The sequence below is a fragment of the Gossypium hirsutum genome, chromosome A09, assembly GCF_007990345.1.
Source record: "Gossypium hirsutum isolate 1008001.06 chromosome A09, Gossypium_hirsutum_v2.1, whole genome shotgun sequence".
Classification (NCBI taxonomy): Eukaryota; Viridiplantae; Streptophyta; class Magnoliopsida; order Malvales; family Malvaceae; genus Gossypium; species Gossypium hirsutum.
In genome coordinates, this window is record NC_053432.1 from 42,222,485 (window position 1) to 42,234,019 (window position 11,535).

Genomic DNA, 11,535 nt, shown 5'->3' on the forward strand with positions numbered 1-11,535 from the left:
TTATTATATTTTGATATCATATGAAATGTGGATGCCTATCAAATGGTTATTTGATGTAAATACAATTTAGTAAAATGTTGAAAAGTGAGGAATTTCCCGATTGAACCTTCGGAATAAAAACGATACGAATGATCTATTGTGAGGTCGCATGTGTAGTACTAAGTGCAGGCTACTATGCGTACCCGAAAACTGTGACCTCGTGTGTAGTACTAAGTGTACGCTACTACATGTATCAGATGGTTAGGTCACGTGTGTAGTACTAAGTGCAGGCTACTACGTGCACCGGATAATTGGTCGCATGTGTAGTACTAAGTGCAGGCTACTATGCGTACCCGAAAACTGTGATCACGTGTGTAGTACTAAGTGCAGGCTACTATGCGTACCAGATAGCTTCGGCTACAAGTGTGGAAATGGGAAAATGTGCAGGCAATTGTGTATCTGTTATTATTCCGATGAGTTCAACGGGAAATCGATTAATTGAAAATACATGTGAAAGTGATTATGTGATGAACAAGTGCAAGTATATGTTTATTTGAATTTATGAGCAATATGCTCGATATTTAAGCGAACCTCGGTAAAATAGAATGGATTAAGTGAATTGTGTAAAAGTGAACTTTAGTAGTAAAACAGTATTAGACAGCAACAGCGTATGACTTTGAAAATTCACCAAAAATTGTGTAAGTTGAATTAAATTTAAAAAAAATTATAAAAATAAATCTTAATGAGTTTATTTTCACATGAAAGAAACAGGGGAAGCAAAAAATTCTATATTGTGTGATATTTGAGTTCTTGTGAAACAGGGTCTGCATGAATTCGAGATCCCCTGTTCTGAATTTAGAAATTCACCATAAATTGTAAAAAAATTATTTAGAGTCATACCTTACATGCGTGGATTCCTTATTGAATCTAATTTTAATAAAAACAAACGGCATGGTCTTTGGAATTCTGTACAGGGAGAAATTCAGTTCGTAGTGCATAGGGGTCAGAGTAGTCATACCCTGAAACAGGGGAGACTTTAACTAATAAACTGTACTAAATGGCCCAACCAAAAATTCGAGAAAAATATTAGTAAGTAGACATATGAGTCTAGTTTCATAAAAAATTTACGGAATTGAATTTCGAGTTTTTTAACTTGAGATATGATTTTTTTTAACATCGGGACTCCAGAAAATAGCCTATCCTGAATATGTGTAATTGTACAATTATAGTGTTTTATCTTGAAAAGCATGGTAGTAATTGCTTATTATTTTCATATGAACTTACTAAGCGTAAAGCTTACCCATCCTCTCCATTTCTTTAGTATTGGCAGGTCAGCTCGGGGTTGGAGATCGTCGGAGGCAAAATCACACTATCAAACTATCATTTTTGGGAAAATTAATTCAAATATTAGAAATATCAAGTGAGTGGCATGTATAGGAAGTTGGTTTGTGATATGTATTTTTATTATGATTATGACCATACGTATCAGTTTGCATTGAGTTATTGTATAAAATCATGAGTTGTGGTCCTTATCCATTATGGTTTATAATTTTAATTAATCGTGCCATGTCCTATGTTTTGATGTGATGATATAGTTAGCTTTGTTTGGTATGCATGTGTTCGAAAAGTTTTGAATTAAATGAAATTTTATGGCCCAATTTTCATCTATGTGTATTGTTAAGTCTGGTAATGCCTCGTACTCTATTCCGGCCTTGGATACGGGTAAGGGGTGTTATAACTCGGCAGGCTACCTTGTGGTCATTCAAAAATCAATTTCACGAGTTGGCCTATCTGAGTTTCGAGCCCTTGGATTGACGCTTATTGAGTCTTGAGTGTTGTTTCGGTATTCTGAAAGCAAGTTTCTGACACCGAGATAAACTTTGTTAGCATCTCCTCAAGGTTCGATTTCCTCTCCTATTGGTAAGGTGGTTGTTGAAAACTGGGAGGATGTTGTGGCCTTTGTTTCCCTTGACTACCCCACGAGAAGTTGGGATGGTTCCTCCAACCTGCATTATATGTGTTACTATATGGGTTATTTTGAGATCTAGAATCATTATTACTCATATATTGAACTTGTTCCTCCTCGGTGATAGGGTTGAAAGGTTGATATTCTGTGTATGCTCCTCCTCCATTTGAATCGCACCTCATCACTGGATGTACCTGAGTAAAACCACACAAATCGCCAATCTTTTTATTTTAGAGTTCTACTTGGTTAGATAGCATAGTAACCAGATCGAGGTTGAAAACACCAACTGCTTTCGTCGGCTTTGTTCTCATGACTTGCCATTGATAGTTATTTAGTGACATTTCTTCAATAAATTCGTAAGCCAGTTTAGGTGTTTTGTTATTGATAGTCCGACTAGCAGCTGCGTCAATAAGTTGCCTTGTTGAGGGGTTCACACCGTTCTAAAACGTTTGAACCTGCAGCCATAAAGGTAACCCATGGTGAGGGCACCTTCTCAATAGGTCCTTGTATCTCTCCCATGCATCATTGAGTGTCTCTAGATCCATCTGCACAAAAGAAGAGATATCATTCCTCAATTAGCCATGTTAGCCGGCGAAAAATATTTAAGTAAAAATTTTCGGTCATTTGTTCCCAAGTAGTGATTGACCCTCGTGATAACGAGTTCAACCACTATTTAGCTTTGTTCCCCAACAAAAAGGGAAACAACCGAAGGCAAATGGCATCATCAGAAATGCCATTGATTTTAAAAGTGTCGTAAAACTCTAAGAAATTAGCCAAATAAGCGTTTGGGTCCTCTTCCTGCAAACCATCAAATTGAACAAACTGTTGGATCATTTGAATTGTGTTAGGTTTCAGTTCAAAATTATTTGCAGCAACAGTAGGCCTAACTATACTTGACTCAGTTCCTGTTAAAGTAGGCTTAGCATAATCATACATAGTGCGTGGAGCAGGATTCTGATTTATTGGATCAGCGGCTATCGCAGGGGGTAGCGGGTTTTCCTAATTTTCAGCCATCTCCTCGATTGTGGTGGAAATATCATCCTTTTGCTCTTCCTCTGTGTATCTTAAGCTTCGCCTTATTTCTCTTCGGTTCATGCAAGCTGTGCGATCGATCTCACTATCAAAAAGTAATGGTCCCGACGGGTTTCTTCTAGTCATACACTATATAAACCTACCAGAAGCGAATAAATGAAAAATTGGAAAAGAAAATAAAAATTTAAATTGCAATAAAAGTAAAATGGTTAAAGTAATAAAAATCGAGTGTTCCTAATATCTTAGTTCCCCGGCAACGACGCTAAAAACTTGATGTGATGTGAATCATGAAAAGTTTTATAATTTATGAATGTCCATTCTTGAAAACTAACTATTATCACGACAAAGGCAAGCGCACCTTATCGAATAGTAGTATAGCTTATGGCAAGACCAGGATGTCGAACCCAAAGGAACTAAAAGTACTAGTATTAACTTTCTGTTTATTATCTAGCCTAAAAATAAAGTGGTTTGTTTTATCAAAACTAATTACTAAACTAAGAATGCACAGAAAGTAAATTAGGGAAATAACTTTTGGGAAAACTGAATGATTTGGACAATACCTAAAGGAAAAATCCACCTAGACTTCACTTGTTATTGACTCTGAATCAGACGATTTATTCACTTGACTTGATTCGTAGAAATCCCTAAGTTATATTATTATCTCTCTCGAGACTAACAACATTTAAACCTAGGTTGATTAATTGAAATCTCTTTCTAATTAAAACCTCTAGTGTTGCATTAACTCGATCTATGGATTCCCTTATTAGGTTTCACCCTAATCCGGCAAAATTATGTCACCCTATCTCTAGGCGTGCAATCAACTCCGCTTAATTATGTTAGATCTACTCTTAGACAGGGACTTTTTCTCCTTTGAATAAGCACATCAATACTTGAATCAATATCTCAGAATATTAAAGCAAGAATTAAGAACTCATAATTAAGAACAAGTCAAATATTTATCATATAATTCAAATAATAATAAGATCCGTCTTAGGTTTCATTCCCCTTAGTTATTTAGGGGGTTTAGTTCATATTTATGAAATAAAACATCTCAAAAGAATAATGATTACAAAACATAAAGAAAACTGAAGAACTCTTGAAGGGAATTGAAGGGAGATCTTCAGTCTTGAAGGTGAATACAGCTTCTGAGATAGATCAATTGGCTTTCTTTGAGTAATTCCTTACCTCCTACTCCTTGTGTCCCCTTTAATCCTCCTCTAGTGTGTTTAAATAGGCTTTAGAATGCCTAAAAGCCTTCAAGAGTGGCCTTTTCCGAATAGGACTAGATTTGGGCTCGACAGGGACACGCCCGTGTTTAATTGCTTCAAATCGTGTTCGAGTCCGTTGAATGGACACGGGCATGTGAATAACCCGTGTGAGGAAGTTCAGGCCGTGTTGATTTCCCATGTTGACCTATTTTCTCTATTTTTAGCCCGTTTCTCGCTCTTTTTACTCTCCTGTGCTCATCTAAGTATAAAACATGAAATTAAAGGATTAAGAGCATCGAATTCACCGAATCTAAGAATAATTTATCCAAAAATATACTTAGCATGGGATAAAAATCTGTATATATTACGATTTATCAAACAGATCATCTATCCTTGGCAGGGAATACTTATTCTTAATGGTCAGTTTGTTCAGTTGCCGATAGTCTATATGACAGCCGTAAATTGACCCTAGTCGAAAAGGGGTTTCGGGACCACGAAACCGAGTCTTATAAGTAATTAAAAGTTATATTCTGTGTTTATGATGTGAGTAAATACATGTGTGAAAGTTTCATGCATTAATTTGATCATTTTTATGTGAATTTATTAAAATGGACTTATATGAAACATTGTTGGAAAGTGATAGGTTAATCTTACAATGGTCAATTAGTACATGCATTGAAAAGAGTGGTTTTGCATGTCAATTTACACATAATAAACATAGTGGCCGGCCAAGAAATGATAATGCTTCACTAATTCAAATTTAAAATAATTTTATATTAACAAATGATTTAATAATTGTAATAAATGAATTAAATAAAAGAGAAGAAAGAGGATGGTGTTCATTTTCTTCTCTTACCTCTCTCAAAGCCGAAACAAAGATGAAAAATAAGGGAAAATTTACCTAGAGCAATTCGGCATTCATCTTTAGCTATTAGGAGGTAAGCTTTGAATTTGTTGATTTGGTTTTATAATATGCTAAGTTAAATTGTGGATGCACTCTTGGTAATGTCAAGAAAGTTGAGATTTCTTATGGTGATTTGGGCAATATGTCGAATGATTAAGTGTTAGAATTAGGGGTTATTTTCATATTGTATGGAACAATAAGGGAATGACTAGAATGGGGTAAAGATTTTTGGATGAGTAGTTTAGAGGCACCTTGTACATTCGGTCAAAAAAAATTGAGTTTATTTAGAATGTTAATTTCTTCCTCTATGATTATTTTCCTTGCATGTTAAATGGTTCTTGACAGGGGCGAATGAGTTAAGAAAGTTTTTATAAATGTATGAAGTTCAAGGTGCAAAAATTTTAGTCTTGATGTTATGAATAATTCGGTTGACATATGGAGAATGGGAGTTGTCATTTAGGTTAAGATCAAAGGAATGATAAATAGGCACTAAAAGGTTAAATGGGTGAAATTTAAGGTATAAGAACCTATAGGTAATTACATAAGTAATGTTAAAAAAATTAATGTGGTATATTCGGCCATGTAGAGTATATCCTAGAGATATTATATTTAATTCCCTATAATCGGCTAAATGGGTGATAATGGTTTATAATGTTGAATTGAATTATGATTATGTACATTAGAATTAGATATAAAAGAAACTATGTGAATTTGGATGTAATATTACATTCGACCTAGAGGCATTAGATGAACATTTGTGGAAATTTCAAAGTCTTGAATAATGGTGATTGTAATATGATGTAAAAATCATTGAATTATATGTATAAGTATTTAGCAAAGTGATTAAACTACCGAATTTAATTATCCTAGATCAAGAACCCAAAGGAGGGGAGTCAAGCAAAGGCAAAAACAAAGAATATTGAGTAGACGGTTGGAAATCATTTCGAACTATATAAGGTAAGTCCATAAGCTTTAATGAGATTGATTATACATATATATATATGCATTTATAATTGTGGCCGTATGTGCCAATTGAGTTAATTAATTTGCCTTACTATAAGGATTCGATACTAGCACTACGTGTGCGTAGTTGAAAGGCACTATGTGTGCTGATTTGAATGTTAAATTCGTGATTGAATTTTCGGGGCACTAAGTGTGTGGTGTATCTTGGCACTATGTGTGCGAAAATCCTTGTGCACTATGTGTGCGAATTCGATTGATGGTTTAAGTAGCATATGGAAAGCATATAGTGTTTGTGCTATTAATCGAAATATGGAAATGAGGCCTGAAACGAATATGCATGAGTGTATATAATTTGACATTGTTTTATACATTGAGAGAAGGTTTTAAAGCATTTGGTTGGTTGATAGTTGATTTGATAGTAAGCCTTGGCCTGTGGTTGGGTCAGTAAAATATGTGAATGTAACATAATTCGACATGACTGAAATTGAGTGATTTTATATTATATTTCTCGTAATCTCATATCAACGGTATGTATATTATTGCTTATGACTTACTGGGTTGAATACTCATTTTTTTTGTTTGTTTGTGTTTGTTTGTTTTCTATTTAGATTTCCTTGACCCATTTTGCGTGTTTGGATCATCGTCAAAGTCATCACACCAGCTTGCAACGTTTTGGTATCTTTTCTTAGTTATATAGGTGAACATTACGGCATGTATAGGCTATTATGTTTTGTTTGAACCTCAATATGTAAACTTTTAGCCATGCGAATATGGCTTAAATGCTAAGTTTGAATTTAGCCTTATGGGTGCTTAGTTATAAGGTTCAGTAGATTTGGCCTTGATAATTCGGTTTTGATGGAGTAATAGTCTAAGTCTATTTGATTATTATGCCGTATGCCATGGCTGATCATATTTGGTGTTATGTATGTCAAATTACTAGCTAATCCATGGAAACCATGAAATAGGTAAATTTTACCATAAAATAGATTCAGACAGCAGTAGTGGTGTGAATTTGAAAAATCACTAAAGATAGTAGAAATGGAATTAAATAATGAATAAATTATGGAATCGAATCTTGATGAGTCTATTTTCATATGGAAGAAGTAAAACAGATATATGAGCTATATTGTATGAGATATTTAAAATTTTGTGAAACAGGGCCAGAACAATTTCTGGATCCCCTGTTCTGACTTTGGAAATTCACCACAAATTTTACAAAGATAATTAGAAGTCATGCTTTATATGTACAAATTTCTAGTTTTATTTGATACAAACGGCATAGTCATTGAATCTCTGTACAGGGAGATATCTGATTCGTAATACACAGAGGTCAGAGTAGTCGAACCCTGAAATAGGGGAGACTTTAACTAATAAACTGTACTAATTGGACCGACCAAAAATTATGGAAAAATTTTAGTAGATAGACAGATGAGTCTAGTTTCAGGAAAAATTTACGGAATTGGATTTCGAGTTTCAGAACTCGAGATATGATTTTTAAAGGAACTGGGATGCAGTTAGGCAGCTTGTCTAGAAAATTTTAAAATGAATTGCATGAGCTGTTTAAGTAATAAATTAAACCCGTTTACACCTTGTGTTCGACTTCGGCAACGGTCTCGGGTACGGGGTGTTACATTTTAGTGGTATCAGAACTATGGTTTAGTCGGTTCTAGGACTACCATAGCGCGTATGAGTCTAGCTATACATGCCTTAATGTTAGTATTTGATAGTGTGATGACTTCTGACGGTTGAAATTATTGTTTTGATTAGTAAATGGAACCCAATCTAGAGAGAACCTTAGCGGATGACGTTGAAAGTGTAGCGGCTGCTCCTGCGCAAGGGACACCGCCTGTTGAACCTCAATCATCCGCGAATAATTAAGATGCAAGGTGCAAGACCTAGTGGAACAATGACTAGAGGTAGACCACCGAGAATTTCAGGAGGTAGAGGTGGTAGTCAGAGAGGGACTGCTGATACGGCTGTTCGATCTAAGACTCGTGCTCCTGCTAGAGCTTATGCCATCCGCGCACGAGAGGAGGCATCCTCCCCTGATGTTATCACTGGTACTTTCACTCTCTTTAATACTGATGTGATTGCATTGATTGACCCTGGTTCTACTCATTCATATGTATGTGAGACTTTAGCATCCAGTAAGACTTTACCAGTTGAGTCTAATGAGTTTGTAATTCGAGTGTCAAATCCCTTGGGTCGATATGTACTTGTAGACAAAGTGTGTAAGAAATGTCCTCTGATAATCCGAGATTCCTGTTTTCCGGCCGATTTGATGCTCTTACCGTTTGATGAATTTGATGTTATTCTCGGTATGGATTGATTGACCGTGCATGATGCAGTGGTGAATTGCAAAAGAAAGACCATTGATTTGAGGTGTGCAAATAATGAGATAGTCCGAATTGAGTCTACTGACTTGAACGGAGTGCCAGAAATAATATCCTCGATGATCGCTCAGAGATATATGAGAAAAAGGAGTGAAGCATATCTCGCGTATGTACTTAGTCACAAAGAGTCGTAAAAGAAACTTGACATGGTACCAGTGGTTCGTGAGTATCCAGATGTTTTTCCTGAGGAGTTACCGGGATTACCACCCGTTCGAGAAGTAGAATTTGGCATCGAACTTGTACCTGGGACTACACCAATTTCGATAGCGCCGTACCGCATGGCACCAACCGAATTAAAGGAATTGAAAGCTTAGTTGCAAGAGTTGACGGATAGAGGTTTCGCTCGACCGAGTTTTTCACCATGGGGTGCACCAGTATTGTTTGTGAAAAAGAAGGATGGAACCATGAGGTTGTGCATCGACTATCGTCAGTTGAATAAAGTGACAATAAAGAAGAAATATCCGTTACCACCTATTGATGATTTGTTTGATCAATTGAAGGGAGCCTCAGTGTTCTCAAAGATAGATTTGAGATCGGGTTATTATCAGCTGCGAGTTCGAGACTCAGATATACCTAAAACTACTTTCAGGACGAGATACAGTCACTACGAGTTTTTAGTGATGCCGTTTGGGCTCACTAATGCCCCTGCGGTATTTATGGATTTGATGAATTGAATCTTTAGGCAGTATTTGGACCGGTTTGTAGTTGTGTTCATAGATGACATCTTGATTTATTCACATGATGAAACTGCACACGCTGAGCACCTGAGATTAGTGTTACAGATTTTACGGGATAAGCAGTTGTATGGTAAGTTCAGTAAATGTGAGTTCTGGTTGAGAGAAGTTAGCTTTTTAGGGCATGTAGTATCTGCATTGGGAATTCGAGTTGAACCGAGCAAAATTTCAGCCATACTTGATTGGAAACCCCCGAGAAATGTTACTGAAGTTCGAAGCTTTTTGGGGCTTGCTGGTTATTATAGACGGTTTGTAAAGGGTTTCTCGATGATAGCCACACCAATAACGAGGCTACTTCAGAAAGATGTTAGGTTTGAATGGTCAGAAAAATGTCAGAAAAGTTTCGATCAGTTGAAAACTTATTTGACTGAAGCTCCTGTACTAGTGCAACCCGAATCAGGCAAAGAGTTTGTCATTTACAGTGATGCATCCTTACTTGGGTTGGGTTGTGTATTGATGCAAGAAGGTCGAGTTGTAGCTTATGTGTCGAGGCAATTGAAGTCACATGAGAAAAATTATCCAACCCATGATCTCGAATTAGCTGCCATCGTATTCTCTTTGAAAATATGGCGACATTACTTATTTGGTGAGAAGTGCCATGTATTTTCGGATCACAAAAGTCTCAAATATTTGATGACTCAAAGAGATTTGAATCTGCGACAAAGACGTTGGCTTGAGTTGTTAAAAGATTATGAGCTTGTCATTGACTATCACCCGGGAAAGGCTATTGTGGTTGCAGATGCTTTAAGTCGTAAATCACTGTTTGCTTTACGAGCGATGAACGTACATTTGTCTGTTCTATTCAATAATGTGTTAGTAGCAGAATTAAAGGCCAAACCATTGTTGATTCATCAAATTCGTGAAGCTCAGAAAGTCGATGATGAATTGGTTGCAAAACGGGCTGAATGTGTTTCGAATATGGAATCAGAGTTTCAAATTGATGATGACGATTGTTTGAGGTTCAGAAGTCGTTTATGTGTTCCAAGAAATTCAGAACTTATTTCGATGATTTTGAACGAAGCTCATTGTGGCCGAATGTCAATTCACTCGGGGAGTACGAAACTGTACAACGATCTGAGACGTCAATTTTGGTGGCATGGTATGAAACGAGACATTTCTGATTTTGTTTCGAAGTGTTTAATATGTCAACAAGTGAAAGCGGAACATCAAGTGCCTACAGGTTTACTTCAGCCGATCATGATACCTGAATGGAAATGGGATTGAGTCACGATGGATTTTGTATCTGGGTTGCCATTGTCAGCAAGTAAGAAAGATGCAATTTGGGTTGTTGTTGATAGACTGACTAAATCGACCCATTTTATTCCCGTACGTACGGATTATTCACTGGATAAACTAGCTGAATTGTATGTTTCTCAGATTGTAAGATTACACGGGGTACCTATTTCTATTGTGTCGGATAGAGATCCGAGGTTCACCTCACGATTTTGGAAGAAATTGCAAGAAGCTTTGGGTACCAAGTTGCATTTTAGCACCGCTTTTCATCCCCAGACTGATGGTCAACCCGAGCAGATAATTCAGATGCTCGAGGATATGTTGAGATGTTGCATCCTTGAGTTTAGTGGTTCATGGGAGCGGTATTTACCTTTGATTGAATTCGCTTACAACAATAGTTTTCAGTCAAGCATTAAGATGGCACCTTACGAGGCCTTATATGGTCGTAAATGTCGTACACCGCTGTTTTGGACCGAACTTAGCGAAAGTAAAATCTTCGGAGTCGATTTGATTAAAGATGCTGAGCAGAAAGTAAAAGCAATCAGTGAAAGTTTGAAGGCAGCTTCAGATCGTCAGAAGTCGTACACGGATTTGAAAAGAAAAGACATTGAATATCAGGTCGGAGACAAGGTGTTTCTTAAAGTCTCACCTTGGAGAAAGGTACTCAGATTTGGCCGTAAAGGCAAATTGAGTCCGAGGTTTATCGGACCGTATGAGATATATGAACGAATTGGACCAGTCGCATACAGATCGATTTTACCCCCTGAACTTGAAAAGATTCACAACGTTTTTCATGTCTCGATGCTCCGACGTTATAGATCCGATCCATCACACATAATTAATCCAGCAGAGGTTGAAATTAAATCTGATTTAAATTATGAAGAAGAACCGATTCGTATCCTAGCTCGGGAGGTGAAAGAGTTGCGAAACAAAAAGGTTCCGTTAGTGAAGGTATTATGGCTCAAACATGGGATTGAAGAAGCTACTTGGAAAACCGAGAACTCTATGAAAGAATGATACCCAAACATTTTCACTGGTAAGATTTTCGGGGACGAAAAATTCCTTAAGTGGGGGAGAGTTGTGACAGCCCTAAATTGACCCTAGTTGGAAAGTGGTTTCGGGA

At 36.7% G+C, this 11,535-nt stretch overlaps 1 non-coding gene across 1 annotated transcript; it reads left to right on the plus strand.

Annotated features, from left to right (window-relative positions):
• Window positions 1-2,416: 2,416 nt before the first annotated feature.
• Window positions 2,417-2,522, plus strand: LOC121207449 (small nucleolar RNA R71). Its single transcript, XR_005902540.1, has one exon. It is a non-coding gene; the product is annotated as a small nucleolar RNA R71 (small nucleolar RNA).
• The last annotated feature ends 9,013 nt before the right edge of the window (window positions 2,523-11,535 follow it).